The sequence below is a fragment of the Manis pentadactyla genome, chromosome 10 (genome assembly GCF_030020395.1).
Source record: "Manis pentadactyla isolate mManPen7 chromosome 10, mManPen7.hap1, whole genome shotgun sequence".
Taxonomy (NCBI): domain Eukaryota; kingdom Metazoa; phylum Chordata; class Mammalia; order Pholidota; family Manidae; genus Manis; species Manis pentadactyla.
Window position 1 is genome coordinate 56586753 of NC_080028.1, and position 16118 is coordinate 56602870.

Genomic DNA, 16118 nt, shown 5'->3' on the forward strand with positions numbered 1-16118 from the left:
TGCGTGCAGCTGAAGGCAAGACTGAGTCCATAATGGCTAATGTTCTAGGCCTTCTCTATTTATATGGGCACCCTTTCTTTTTCCTCTCATTTTTTAATGTACATAGTATATGGATCTGTAGTGTGACTTAGCTCTTCACACCTCACCAAAATCTGCTTGTCTTTAATCCCCTGTGATCTACGGTTTTCTGGTTTTCTTAGATCTTTACTGAGAAGGAAGCTTTTAAGATGGAAATTTATGTTGCACTTAAGAAGCAGTCTGCTCTGATGAGCAAAACAAAGACTTTTTTTTTTAAGCAATCAGTAATCTTCTAAAATGGAAACACATCACCTTACTTCCCTACGTACATCCCCTGTGATGACCTCCTATGCCATTTGGGACAAAACTGAGACTCCCAACCTGGGTCTGCGTGATCCAGCTTCTGCCACCTTCTTCAGCCTGCCTTGTTCACAGCGCCCTATCATTCACGACACACCTGCCACCCTGGCAGTTTTGCTGTTTCTCCCATATGCTGAGCTTGTTTCTGCCTCAGACCTTCACCCTAGCTCCCTCTACCTAGAAGGACCTTCCCTTAGATCTTCTCCTGGATGGCTCCTTCTTGATAATTCAGATTGCTGTTCAAATGTCAGTTCTTCAGAGAAGCTACCCCAACACCACCACTAAATTCACAACTTGGATACAGGCTGATAGGATATATATATTTGTCCTGCCCCTTTGCAGGGCAGTTTGGCAATAGTGATCAAAACCACAAATGCATATTCCTTTTGGCCCAGTAATTCTGCCTCTAGAAAGTTATCCTACAGATGCATTCACACACATAGGAAACAACATATGTATAAAGTTAATAACTGCAACATTTCTGGAATAACAAAAGATTGCAAACAACCTAAATGTTCTTCAGTAGGAGGCAGGCTAAAAAAATTGTAGAACATTCATACAATGGACTACTTACTTACTTTGTGTAGTAAAGGAGGGTGTGGAAGACCTCCAAGTGCTGATTTGGGAAGTTCTCCAAGATAATCACATAAAAAAGCAAAGGGAAACACATTGTGTGTGGTGTGCTCCTATTTGTGGTTAAAATAAGAATATATGCTTGAATCTTCTTGTTTATATAAATAAACTTAAAAGTATAAACAGAGGTTACCTAGGCATGATGAAAGGGAGAAACAGGTGGATGGGGGGCAGAGATGGGACGGAGACTGGCTGAATACTGTTTGATACATTTTTATGTCTGATTCATGTGACTGTATTACCTTTTCAAAATTAAATACAGTTTAAATAACTTTTCATTCTGCCATAATATAAAACAAAAAGCACTTTCCCAATTTCCCTTTATCCTATTATCCTGCTTTATTTTATTTATAGCATTAACTACTCTGTAACAGGACATTAAAATGGGAGCTCCTCTGAGGGACTAAAACATCTCATGCATGAGACCAAGTCAACATGCAAGATCTCCAAGGATTTCACTAAAAGCGCATTCATGCCTCACTCTCCTCTAGTGATATCTAGATGATGGCTGTTAGAAGAATTTTTGGAGGGAAGTGTGGGTGTGCTATGAGCATCCCTCAAGAAGAGTGGGGGTGCCTGGTCGTCACTTTAACCCCAATGAGAAAGGCATCGATGGGAATAGGTGGAGTAGGGTCTGACTTCCCCAGTGAGACACAGACAGGCTGACTAGGTACCCGTGAAGGTGGAGACGGTGAAGAATAGGTGGCAGCATGAGCTACCTGCACTTCCAGGTCTGGCAGGGCAAGAAATGGGTGAAGTGGGCCAAGAGAAGGCTTCACAGAAGAGAAGGCTGAGTTTGTTTCATTTTAGGTCTTGGTCAGAGGATTGCTAGAGGGTAGAACAGAACCCAGCAGGATGGAGCTGGATTCCCAGGCACTACGGAAGCAGCAAACAAACAGCTAGAAGAGAAATGTATCAAGGGCACTTCTGGGGAGCAATCACACAGAGACTGATGGACCCTAACCAGAGCCGGGAAGGAGAATGTCAATTCAAATCAAATTTGAAGTGTAGAGTATTTATATGGGATGAAACATTATAAATGACAGAGTCAGAACATTTTTTTGTGTTTATAACTCAAAGTGATCAGAAAGATTTTTATCACCTAATAATAGCCAGAGCCCAATGCCACCAGAGAATAAAGCAGACGGCATAGGGGCACTGCCTTAGCTCCGGGCATCAGGGAAAGCCTCTTTGAGGAAACAACCTTAGGTGAGATACAAACCACACTGACATTTAAGCAATTTCTGAGAGTTTCCCAAGCAGAGAGAAAAAGTACAGAGGCCCTGAGCAGGGAGCAGGCTTGAAATGTCTGAAAACCAGCTTGAGTGAGCAGAGTGAGAAAGGAAAGAGCGTAAGAGCTGAAGCAAGCCAGGTGCCATGTCGTGCAAGGCCTCTAGACCACCATGTGATGTTTGAATTTTCTTCCAAGATGGTTAGAAGATTTGTAGAGGGGCTGGGGAGTTGATTTAGTATGTGTTGGGAGTGTCAATAGTGCCAAATCTAGTCCTGCTCCTCTCAAAGATTAAATGATTTGAGGGTAGATCCATGGCCCAAACTGGGCCAAATTAGGTTTAATCCTGGCATTTGGGCTTTATTATTGGAAAACACTTTCTTTTCCCTGCTTGGAACCATGGAACTGTGGGGGCCATCATTATCACTGAGCCTGCCCAAGGATGATGGCAACATACAGAAAAACAGACATTTTAGAGAAAGAAAAATTGACAGAGGAACCTGATTTTGATGACATTGTCTGAGACTTTGAATGCAGATGAGCCAGAACAAACAAACGGAGGAGCCAGACTTACCAGCTACGTGAGCCCATACACTTCCTTGGTTAACTGAGGGTGGTTTGGGGTTGGGTTTTTGTCACTAGACAAAGAGTCTGGACTAATACAGACACTAAATTATTAACAGTCATTATCTTTGGTGATAAGATTACAGGTGGCTCTTTCTTTTCCCTTTCTGCTTATACGTGTTTTGTTCTGTTTGATTTTTATTATTTGACAACAAATTTGCAAGTGTTGCAGTAAAAGAAAAATTGAAGTATTATTTTACTGCAGAGAGGGGATGGATAGACTGTCACTGAGGTCAGAGCTTTGGACCCATCTTGGCAATGTCCAATCCCCACTCCACGTCTAGGTTCTTTTGTGGCCCCTCACTCACGTCACCTGCATTATCTAGTTAAAAAATCCAGGGATAGAAGAATGGCATTAATGATTTCTGAAAGTCTCTACTAAGCCTGTGATTTTCAAAACGACCTCTATTCCTGCCTGGGTCATAACTGTACTCTAATTAAAGCTAATGTTGGTGCTGTATTTTTCTTTCCAAGAAGAAAGCATAGATTATGAGAAATTATTTTTTTTCTTTCCAGTAAACATTTTCACACTTACAGAAAAAAAGGAAGATACTATTGATAAGACTTTGGATGCTGATAGCTGGAAAAGCCATTAAAGTTTGCTTGAACATGGTGAGTGTGTTCCACAAAGAACAAAAGGAAATGGGCTTAATTTGCTTGGAAGGAGTTGTTCACTTAAGGAAAAACTCTAGCTCCTCCATTGAGGAAGTGATGCTATTACCAAGAGGACTCATGGGATGAATCTTGGGACTGACTCTTCTGGGGCTTGCTAAGAAAGGCTCCGGATCTCTCTGGAAATGTGGGTATCAATTTGCCTGGACCTGTGACTCCCCATCAAAATTCTCCTTGTTAATGATCAGTAAGTCTGTGCAGAGCACAAAGAACATGGGTTAGAGCTCATAACTGCAAGCAAAAGACACTGGCTCTAGATAACATAAGCAAATGGGGAATGTACTTAAAAGCAAAAAGCTCAGAGAAAACTCCAGGAAGGCCAGGGGATTAGCTAGCTAGCTAGGAACTCCCTCAGAGTAAAGCCACAGAAATGACTAAAGGAAGACTCCACAGTCTCTTCCATTGTCCCTGAGCTCAGACCCCACAGCCCCCCACACTGCCACTTGAAAAAAAGGAAGGAAGGAAGAGATACAGATCTTAGACCGTAATATGGAAGCCACATATTGAAGATGGCAGACCAACAAGGTAGGAGGAACCATCCCTGTCTAACGAAAATAGTGTTATTTTGACCTCTGTTATAGGACATGAATCTGTATCCTCACTAATCTCCTTGTGCTTTATCAAAATAGTTACCTTTGCCATCAAAGAAGCTATGGGAAATGACTTCAGCCAAAAGAGGTGAAGCCAGTGAGAGCTGGAGGGCCCCGGCTGGAAGTGAAGAGGTACAATGAGATGAGAACTGCTCATCAACCTGTAAGAAACAAATCCATCAGAAAGCAAGTATCACCAGCAATGTCCGCTGCATGGCAGAATGAGCATCAAGGTACCACCTCAACTGGTTTGGAGGAAGAAGCCCTTATGGGCCTCAGTACAAGCTCAAGTGCTGTCCTCAGGTCTGTTCAAGGTCTTATGTCCTCAGAGTAACTGTCCAGACTGCCCAAGCCCCTCTCCTTCCTGGGTGGACTGACGGAGGCAACAGAGAGGAAGGATGATTCTCTCCGCACCTGTCATCCTACCCCTTTCACCTGAGAGAGAAATTTTTTCTCACACTTCAGGTAATGTATGGTCATTTGAATCACAGATGCCTCAAAATCATATGGGATGTTTGTGAAGTACAAATTCCTAGGCTCCACTCAAAAAACCTGAATCAGTAGATCTGGAATGCTTATTGTGGTAATCATTTCACAATACATAGAAATATCAAAACATTATGTGGCACACCTGAAACTAATATGTTACATGACAATTATACCCCAATAAGAAAAGAAATGTGGAATGGGGCCCAGAAACCTGCATTTTACACACTCTCCATGGGATTTTCCTGCACAACAGAGTTTGAGAACTGCTGTCATAAATAACATGTAAAAATTGTGTAGCAAATTCTCATAAAATACAACAAAAAGCCTTTCTCATGGAGTTCATGTTCATACACCAAAAGCAAGCTCAAAGAAACTGAAAGGTCCATGAATGTATATTTGTTCCAATATACTTTCTCTAAATTCTCTAATGAACCCCAAATTGAGCCAAACTATTAATATTACCATTCTTTCATTTCCATCACCCCAAAATGAGCATCTAATTAGTTCCTTGACAGCATTCAAGAGAAAGGTCAATCTTGTCTATGTACCATGTGAACAACATACATTTTCCATTGATGGTCCTGTAGTGTGAACTCACAGCAAAGAGGAATAAAATCTTTACCAACACCAGAGGGAAAACAAACCAGGCTTCTTCAGCTCCTCAAAAGGACTTGCTTCCAAGTAGTACTCTAATAAACATATCTGTGAAGAACAGGTGATTTGGTTGAATCTGTAAAAGTCTCCTTTATACTAGGTGGCATCTAAAAAAAGTTGAATCCACCGAAGAAAAGTAGAATGGTGGTTCCCAGGAACTGGGGTGGGGGAAATAGGGAGATTACTGGTCAAAGGGTGCACATTTTCAGTTATAAGGTTAAGTTTTGGGATCTCATGTACAGCATGGTGGCTATAATTAATAATAATGAATTATATACTTGAAATTTGCCAACAGAGTAGATCTGAAGTGTCCTCACCACACACATGTAAAAGGTAACTGTGTGAGGTGATGGATGTGTTAATTAGCTTGATTGTTGCAATCATTTTACATTGGATATGCATATCAAGTCATCACATTGTGCTCCTTAAGTAGGTACAATTTTTATGTCATTTATACCTCAAAAATGCTGAAAGGAAGAAAATCCTTTATCTTTACAGTCCATTACATTTACTTTGACCCTTCCTTATTTCATACCAGCTAACTCTGGAGAAATTAGTGGTAGAAACACTTTTGGGGTGATAAAAAGAAACCTAACTCCTGCAGTGTCATTCTTTAATATGAGCCATCAAAGACTGGGGGATGGGATGGGCGTCTATTCTCATCACAGAGTGGAAAAGACTTAAGTGGTGTGATAAGAATAAGAGAAGATAATACAAATCCTGAAATGTATACACCGAGTTTGAAAATGGACCCCTTTAAAAAGTACTATACAATATGGTCAAGTTTTAAGGAAAGAAAGATGGGGCTTTGAATCCACCTCCTGTAAAGAAATTGGTCCCCCAAATTTCCATTGCATCACCATGACAACTAGTACCCATCGTTGCCATAGTAACCAGCTGACTAGCCTTAGTCTAAAGACAAGCTCTCTGATTGGGTGACCCACGGAAGCCATTAGGAGCTCTACAACAATGCTGAAAAGGCTGTTCTGCGATCACACTGACCTATTTCTAGCCTTCTAATGTGTTTCTGTTCTATGTGTTTCTCTAAACCAAATGTTTTTCTTGGAATGAGATAATTTCAAGAAGTGTATAATAATTGGATTCCCACATGTCACTGCTAAATTTGAGACCATTTGTTTTCCAGAACTGTGGTAATATCTGACAGCCACACCCTTCACCATGCCTTGCATCTTAATTATGACAACCCCTTGTTCCAGCAACAAGGCACGCTAGCCACATGTAAAACCAGATGTTGTTCGCTGATGACAACGAGCTGCATTCTCTTTTTGATGAGACCCCTGACAAGCTGAACTGCAAGGAAACTTTGAGGATGGGGAGTGACACTCCTGCAGAATAACAGAAGAGGGAAAGGATTCATGCGTGGGGCAGCGCTCTTGTTTATATATGTACATAAACCAGTATTTACTATGCAAAAATGATTTTTTTTAAATGCTGTCCTTTCATAAAGCTGTTGAACTTTTAAAAGAAAAACACTTTACAGATGATATTCTTGCTTGGTACTTGCTTAGAACAAACTGCTTATGAGCCATTCCTAGCATGCTCTTGGAAGCAGATGCCTTGGAAATCTATTCCGCCCCTAGCCTGCCCTCTCTCTCTCCAGCTGGATCACGCTCTTGCTAGGTGTGTACTGGCAGGAAATCCCTTGATCTTTTCCAGCTCTGGGCACTCATAAAATAGGTATTGCGAATCTACCAGTGGGCAACACCGAAGTTTCTAAAGCAAAAGCTTGAAAGCGTAAATGGAGTTAGAAAGCAGAGAGCTGGAGAAGGAAGGGAGGGGACTTGTCTCCAAACTGGGTTTGCAGAGTATGCACAAATTAATTTCATGGATTGGTGAAAAAAAACAGCTTTTTCAAGACAACTTTAATAATCCAACACCTATTTCAGAGCACCTGCCACCTGGCAGATGCTCTTCCAGATGCTTGAGCTATACATGTGAACAGACAAGCCCTACCCTTACGGAGCTTACTTTTACATCTTATGTAAGAGTGAGAAATGGCAAGTGTCTATATCCAAGAATAGAACTAGTTTGTGTGGGATAATGGAAAATATGGGACAGCCCCAACCCGAGCATTCCTAGACACTGCCACTGGTGCATGCTACATCCCAGCCCCTGTGCTGCAAATACAAAAACAGGAGAGAGTCACTTAGAAATGAATGGCCATCCATTTATAACAGAGATCAGGGCACCAAAGGAAAGGAACTGAAGGTCCCTCGGCCAAAGGAGACTGAGCAAGGCTAGGCAGAAAAGAGGCTGTGGCTTCCGGAGGAAGTGATGATTAAGAAGAGGGTGGAGGATATAAGTATGCAGCGGTGACAGCGGGTAAAGGGTAAGGAGCAGCGTCCAAGCCAGAGGGAACAGCATGGGCAGCCCCAGGCGCCCAAAGAGAGCAGGAGGAGAATGCCTGAGATGAAGCTTGGGAAGGGGCGGGGCTGCACACCCCTCACAAAACTCAAACTGCTGTATTTACTAAAAACTAAAGCCTTATATAATTAAACCATGTACCAAGTCAGACTACGTTCCATAATTAATTTAATACAATTTTACTTTAAATCTATACATAGAAAACAATTACTTTGTTTTTTGTTGGGGACTATAATGAAGAGAATTTAATTTAGATTGGGATTAGAATAAAGAGGATTTCAACTCAACAAACAGTTCTCGAGCACCATCTGTATGTCTGGCACTAGGCAAAAAGAGATGTAAGACCTAGCCACTTACAGTGCAGTCATGCAAACAGAATTACACAAATCCATCTAGAATATTCAAAAAGTGACTGAAGGGAGAGAGGTATGTGTACTAGTGTAAAAAGGGAAAAGGATGGAAGAGGGATAGAAGAAGAAAGGAAAGCAGGGAGGGAGAGGAGAAAAAGAGAGAGAGAGAGAGAGTGTGTGGAGAATTAAACAAGGATGAAATCAGAATCCTGCAACTCAGCACCTACCTAATTCTGTGTCTTCTCCCAGGCTGACTTCAAATTATTGATACTCATTGGATAGGAGGTCTGAGCAGGTGTAGATAAGCCATACTTATCTATGGCTTATATGGCCCCAAGGGGTTCATCCTGTCTTCAGTAATAACTCCAAAGTACTACCCTGAAGCTTTTGTAGAAAATTCAGACCCACATTCAGGGCTCCGGTCTGTACAATATTCTTACCATATGTCATGTACTTACCATGGGCCAATGCACACCTGACTGAAACATGGGGAAACAATGGAAGAGAAAAAAGAAAAAAGGCTGAGTTGATGATCAGAACTGAACTTTTTCCAGGAGCTTCTGAGGAATTACTTAGTCAGGATTTTTCAAGGGAGGGGGCAAAGATCAGAGCAGGTGAAACGCAATAAAACAGGATTTTTAAAACAATCTCCTGGTAAACATAAGAAAGATGGACTGGAATACCAAGAAACAGAAGGTTAGGGACTGAATTTCTAATTCAGGCTTGACTGATAGAAGCCGAAAGTGAAGAGGATGACAATGAAAATGGAGAAGAGTTGAATACAAGGGTGCTCCGAAGATTTCACTGGAGTATAACAGAGGAATCCAAGATGAATCCGAAGTTTTAAGTAAGGGTCACCAGAAAGGAGTCATACCAAAAAAAAAAAAAAAAAAAAAATCAGGGAAGGCCAGCAGAGCACGTTTGGGAGAGGAAAGGGCTGATTTGCCTGCAGGATGTCTAGGAGAAAACATTCGGGATTTATTATGGCTGGTCTTAAACTTCCAGGCCAACTGGGTCTTCTGAATAGCTTATTTGGATTTCAGCAGGAGCTTTTCCCCAACAGACATTTTTGTCCTGGGGGTGACCCACGGGCATTGCCATGAACACTTGGAATTACAAAAGCAAATTTGGATTGTGATCAGGGACATTTTGCTGAGTGGAAGTATGTACTTTCAATACAAACTCAAAAGCTAGAGGACCATCTTTCCTCCTCCAAAAAGCTTAAGAAGTACTCTCTACTCCCCCTCCTAGACATTCCTGGCAAGGCAAGGAAAGCCTTCTTGTCTGATAATTTGGGGTAGGGGCATGAGTCTGAGAACAAACCAAGAAAGCCTCAGTGATGCAGCAGCAGCGAGATTTACAGTTATTTGTGAACAGTTCTGAGTCAGCAGGAGCTCAGCGCACAGTCACCGGATGAGGAAAGAGTTTGGAATTTCTTGGTCAAAATATGCTGGAGATGACAATGGAGTTTCTGACTCATCCCTTAAGCCAAACCGTGCCTGAATACCTGTCTCTACAAGAGCAGCAATTAAAGCTTCAACTTTGACACTAAAAATTGTCATTTTTCTAATAACTCTGGCCCTGCCCAGCTTTCCACTGTGCAAAGAAGCTGAACTACACCCATTGTGCCAGGACTGAAATGAAGCCACAGCTCAGGAGCTACCTTTTGGCTTCAGTATTGGCTTCTATTGGTTAGTTCCAAGTTACTCATTCCCAACCTTTTTATTGCCAAGTCAAGGATTGTGCAATTATGCTGCTTTTGACAGAGCCTCTCTGGAGAGTTCAGACCCCCACAGAGGTCCAGACAAAATTTTACCAACTCCAAAACACAAAATAAAGCAATACCAACATGTCAGCCATGTTATTAGGCAACTGTGGTTGTCTACTATACTGCATTTTTGACACTAAGTATTTGTTAACTCCAGATAATTAAAACAAAGGGTGTCTTCCATGTGATGATATGAAGTGATAATGAATAAGCAGAGAGGCCAAGGTATTAGAAAGTAAGACTGTATTCACAGATTGGAATAGGGAAATAAAAGCCTTGAAAATAGTATGTTTTGGTTTTATTTTGGTTTTTTTCATTAAAGCTGATTACCTTTCTTAGGTAGTGTGTGGAAAGTAGTTTTCACAGTAAGCTTAATAAACATTTATTTGTCAAATATATCTCAACAAAGTTGGAAAATAATAGAAGACTGATTACATTTTGCCTTTCTCTCCATTATTGCCTTCTATGCACTCAGTGCACATGGATGATAAACGTGAGGCCCCATCACTGTCTGATGAGTCAGCCGGCCCTGATCACATAGATAATAAAAGGGATCTTTGTTGATAATGAAAGGACATATTCCTTTCTTCCTATCACTTAAGGAACTGGAGGAAGAAAGAAAATATTGCCCACATGAACATATAACTTCGATGGCAACTGTCCTCTTTTTCCTCTTTTGAAGTCCTTCCCCTTCCTGGCCCCTAAAAAACATCTACTCAGAAGTTACAAAAGGTTTCATAGGGGAGAAAGGAGAGATTTACACAGCAACCTCTGAAAGACCCTCCACTTGGACATTTTTCTCCTGCTTTGTAGTGTGGCATCTAAAGGTCTATTTAATTCTCTCAGGCAGGGCACAGCCTCTTGGTTCGGCTATCATCATCTCCAACAATCCCTTCTTTCCTCTCCCCCACCCACCCCAATTCCTCCTGCAAAAAAGCAAAGAGAAAACACTGCCAGTAACCAGACGAATTCTATTCGTCTGTATCCCCTCAAAGCATTTCTTCCAGACATTTAGCACTTGCCCCAAGAAGAATTTTTTTTTTTTTTGAGAGGGCATCTCTCATATTTATTGATCAAATGGTTGTTAACAACAATAAAATTCTGTATAGGGGACTCAATGCACAGTCATTAATCAACCCCAAGCCTATATCTCAACAGTCTCCAATCTTCTGAAGCATAACAAACAAGTTCTTACATGGTGAACAAGGTCTTACATAGTGAATAAGTTCTTACATGGTTAACAGTGCAATGCCCCAAGAAGAATTTTATTATCAACAGCTAAGTGGTTGACAGTTTTTCAACATTATTACAATTTTCACTGTAAGTAGTTGAAGTTTGACAAATCTAAACAACTTTTATTTTTTAAGCTAGATATTTCCTTAGCTGCTACAGGCCCCACCTCACTGGAAGTTAATTCCCTGAGGGCACAACAAGAAACTTCCTTTTCTCACTAACATCCATCCCTTTAAAAAGTAAGCAAGACTGCAGAGGTTCAACTTTGAGAAAATGAAACATTATCACTCCTGGAGTTTTGTGCTGCTTTTAAAACTAAAAATAGCATTTAAAAAATACATAAAGAATCACCTTTTCAAGCTTTCCAAGGACAACTGTACTTGCTAAGCCAGATGGTTACAAATACATGTCTCCAGATACTGGCCTTGTTATTGAAAAGCATAGTTGCAAAATGTATGCAAATAAGTCACTGTGTCTGCATTAATGATTTACTGTGGAATGGTATGATTCCACATTAGTTTAGCCGTATACAATTAGGTCAAAGTGTTTAACTTGCCAACAGAATGTAAAATGAGGTCACATGTATTTATTAATACCCATTTTAAGAAAACTGCAACTCCCCATTCTGCTTAACTGCAAGAATTCCAGGGTCTTGACAAACTCCTCTCTTTACTATTTCTGGAAATCAGGACCCTCCTACTCACCAGTCCACACTCTGTGTGCACAGGCTGTCCAGAGCTCTGCCACAAACCACCTCCTACAATTCCTGGACTCCCTCCAGCTACTGCTGCCCACTCCTGTTCTGCTTCCCCCCAAGCAAAGGCAGAGGTCCTTCTTTTAATTTTCTGATGCCACTTCTCAGCCCAACTGCAACCTTCAGGGAAGACGTCTCTGAAAGTTCAGGAAATTGGAAGGAGGCATTACAACAGCGCAAATACTTCACAGCTGTACTGGATGCAGCTACTCACAGCCCAGGGCTCTTCAGACTGGGATTCTCCTACCTGGGGTACATGCCTATTTCTCAGAAGATAGGAGAATAGGGATCATTTTTAGGAAATCAGTTTCAGATCCTCAATTTCTACATGAACTGTTTCCCAAATGAATCTCTGAGAAGGTTCTTTTAGTAGGTTAAGCTGCTTCTTTCTACATTCTCCTTTAAGAACTTCTATCCTCCTACCTAAAAACAAACTCACTTCTCACCCATAAGTTTACATGGTATATTCGGAGATGGTTTCCCATAGGTTTTTCATGTTTCTATGGGTCTTGAGAGTGAGGCATTAACTGCCCTCAATTCTGGACATTCTCTCAGGGATGTTTGTATCCTTGTGACATCCTTGAACCCAGTGTCTCCCTCTAACTAGATCAAGAATGGACAAGTTTAATGTCATGTGTTGAATTATGTCCCCTCCCCCCAAAAATGTGTTGAAGTCCTAATCCTCAGTACCTCAGGATGTGACTTTATTTGGAATACGGGTTCTAGTTCAAATTTAATTAGCTTCTGGAATTATCCCACAGTTTTTAAGACCAGCAAAAACAGAATTCACCCACTAGGGACAAAGTCAAAGTCCCAATAACGAGCTTCATTTCCCAGATCAATGTCAAGTGCTATCTGACATTTTCCTGCTATTGCTATTACATGTCTAAGTGGTCCTCTTTCAGAATGCACCCCGGTGCAGTTGTCGCTCATGATCCTCCCTGAGTTCTCGCATCACTCAGAATCCTACCACCAGGTTCTGACATTAGGTAGATAATCTTAGGAAACCCAAATCTTCTATAATGGTCAGTAAGCATGCCTTCCACTTGCTCAACTGAGACATTATTATTCTGGACAGCGAGTGTATTCATTTGCTAGAGCTGCCATAACAAAGTGCCACAAAGTGTTGTTTAGGTAGCTTAAAACAATAGGAATTTACTGTCTCTCAGATGTGAAGGCTAGAAGTCAGAAATCAAGGTGTTGGCAGGACTATCTTCTCTCTGAAACCTGTAAGGGAAACTTTCCTTGTCTTCCTAGCTTCTGGTCTTGGAATCTTTAGTGTTGACTTAATAGCTGAATGACACCAGTCTCTGCGTTTGTTATGGCATTCTCTCTGTGTTTCTCTATCTTCACATGGCTGTCTTCTTATAAGGACACCAGTCATATTGGACAAGGGGCCCACCATACTCCAGTGTAACCTCATCTTAATCAATTACAACTCTTAACACCCCTGTTTCCAAATGAAGTCACATCCCGAGGTACTGGGGATTAGGACTTCAACATCTTTTTGGGGGGTAGGGGACATAATTCAACCCATAACACTGTAGATGGTACAGAAAGGGAAACCTATGTTGTCCCTCCATTTCCTAGCATTGATCTCTTACATATACCTTATGGTTTTAAATTTAAAGTATCCCAGAAACAGACTGTATTATCAAAAGCAGATTGAAAAAATACTCAGATAAGTCAAAATACTTGCATTTAATAAAGCCTCGTAGATTTACATGATATCAAGAGAAGTCACCAGAGGCAGAAGTGCGTATCAAGCCTGTTTCTTCCTACTCGTTCCCTCTGGACAATCAGTTTCGAATTTATTCAGGCAAAAGGCCATGAAATAATTGCACTACTAACAGGAAATTGGTAGAAAAAGTAGAAAGGGGATTGCTAAACTCTACCTACATGGCTTTCTTGTGGAGTCACATGGAATGTTTTTTCTCTCTTAGATGGGGGCAAAAATCTATTAAGCTTTTACTTAAAGGAAAAACTAAACCAGAATAATGTTTTTATACAGATGAATTATAGCAGATAGATTAAGAATGACCTTTTACTTAATAATTTAAAATATATAGGAAAAATACACTTGTAAAGTTTTTTATTCTGAGTAACTTTTATTGCCAGTCTACTAGATCACACAGCCCTGATTGGCTGTAGTTGGCTAACCGTCCAGTGTGCTCATGAAGTGGCTGGACTTAATTGTGGTCACCCCATTAGTGTCAATACTGAACTTTTCCCCTGCATGTGTTCCTTCGTCACTGCCTGAAAAAGACTAGTTGTGAAAACAGTCAAAGTGAATGCTTTCAGATGCTGCTTTCCAAAACTGGGTCAGAGACCACTGGGGTATGTGCTGGCTCCCTGAGGCATGGGAAAAAAACGACTGGATTAGAATTGGTGAGGGAGAGGAAGGAAGGGAGGCAGGTGGGGAGGAAAAACGCAGAGAAAAATAGGCAACAATTATCGAGAGAAAAATCAACCACGAGGAAGAAATAAGGGTAGGTCATAACAATTACATAGAAAAGTGTCCAGTGGGAAGGTAAAAAATGGCTGCCTTGTTTCAAATTCAGGGTTAAACCTAAAAAGCAGAAATCTGCTGAACTCCTCTTTAATTCTTTAAAAACTGCCAGTCTCTCCCCAGTATACGAGCCAATAAACTGCCTACGTAACGAGATGCAGCGAGGCGAATGACGTAGGCACTGTGACCTAGCATCACAGTATTGACCTTTGACTTGACGTCGGAAGGAGGCCCTCCTGCTTCCGGGTTGTGGCTGACGGCGGGTAACCGAAACCGCGGAAGGAAACAGCAATAAAGGGGGGACTGCTTTATTTCACACTCTCCAAAATGACAGTCAGATACCAGGCTGGACCCAAGAGGACGAAGCTATGGAAGTTCACCCCATGTCTGAACAGCTGAAATGAACGCTCCTTGGCAGACTTGCCGGCAGACGCAGTAAGTGTTGAGCATGCCCTTAGTAACCCATAAAAACCGATCAAGTTGTGATTTAGAAACAACTTTCAAAATACGCAGTCTGACGAAAGAATATATGTGCATTTACTCTTCCAATTAGCAAAACAGAGTTCACAGGTAGTTTCATATCTGAATTTAGAGGACGAATCTGACTACAATAACTTTCTTGGCTTGAACCAAAATATGTCTAAAAATATATTCACAATTCAAGTATGTTCTGGGTAATTTATGTATTGTATATATGTTTTATTTACATTCTTATCCGTGTTCCACTGAAGCATTTGTTAGTACACAGGAGACCGTATCGTTAAAGCTAATGCAGGTTTTATCTAGGAAAAAAAAATACGTGAAGGCCAAGGAGTATTTTTCAGCTTCATGGCAAAACACAATAAAAGAAGAAAAATGACTTGACTTTTGAGTTCCAATTGTTTTTAATTTTTTAATCTAAGTTCAGTGTTGTAAAATCTGTTCAGATTTTTATAGAACCTGGGCGAATAAAATACAGAGGTAAATCACCACTTTCTATTTAAAGCAAACTGGCTTTTACAAATTACAACTTTTACATTTTTAAAAAAGAAAAAGGAAAGAAAAACATGTTCTCCCCAGAAAGTCGGCCAATGGGTTCTTCCACCAGGTAGTTCAGACCGAGGGCGGGCCTCCCACGCTGGCTGGAAGGGCCTCCTCTGGTCTCTGCAGCTGCGTGCTTGCCTGCTGTGGCTGCCCAGTAAAACAGTGGCTGTGCAATCAGGAGACCAGGACTGATCTGATCATTACAAGCTTTGAAGAAACTATCAGATAGTAACAAACTCAATTACTCTCTGTGGCTTATTTTTATTATGAATCAATACCTAGAAATGAAGTCCTCCACAGCCCATTATACTTTCCCTGATCCATGTACTTTCCTAGAAACACCCACTCAGGAGAGTGTTAAGGCAGAAAGTGTTAAGATGTTACACTGCCTCTAAAAATAATTTGGAGGAGACGGACATGAAACCCAAGTTCAAACGTGCTTCAGTACTGAGTATTCAGCACAATGCTCAGGTATAAAGAGGTGTTTTGAATGCGCACTTGATTTTTAGCAAGTACAAGGTATTGAGATCTACATTTTGATTTTATAAAAGTAGGCTAAGCTGCATGAATGTCTAAAAGTGGCTGAGAAACTAAGACTGCATGCTTTTTCAGCCTAAAAATAATCAGGGAGTGGAGCGAAACATGAACGTGTATTTCAGCAGACAGGTGATAAACAGGAAGCCAAGCAGGTAATATGCTGAAGAATGAAGAACCCCACCTAAGGGCTTATACTGACTTGAAAAACAGAGTGACCAGTTCAAGTTTTATAAGGGTGAAAACAAATGTGGTTAAGTGTGTGGATCACACCAACAGAACCCTTGGCTG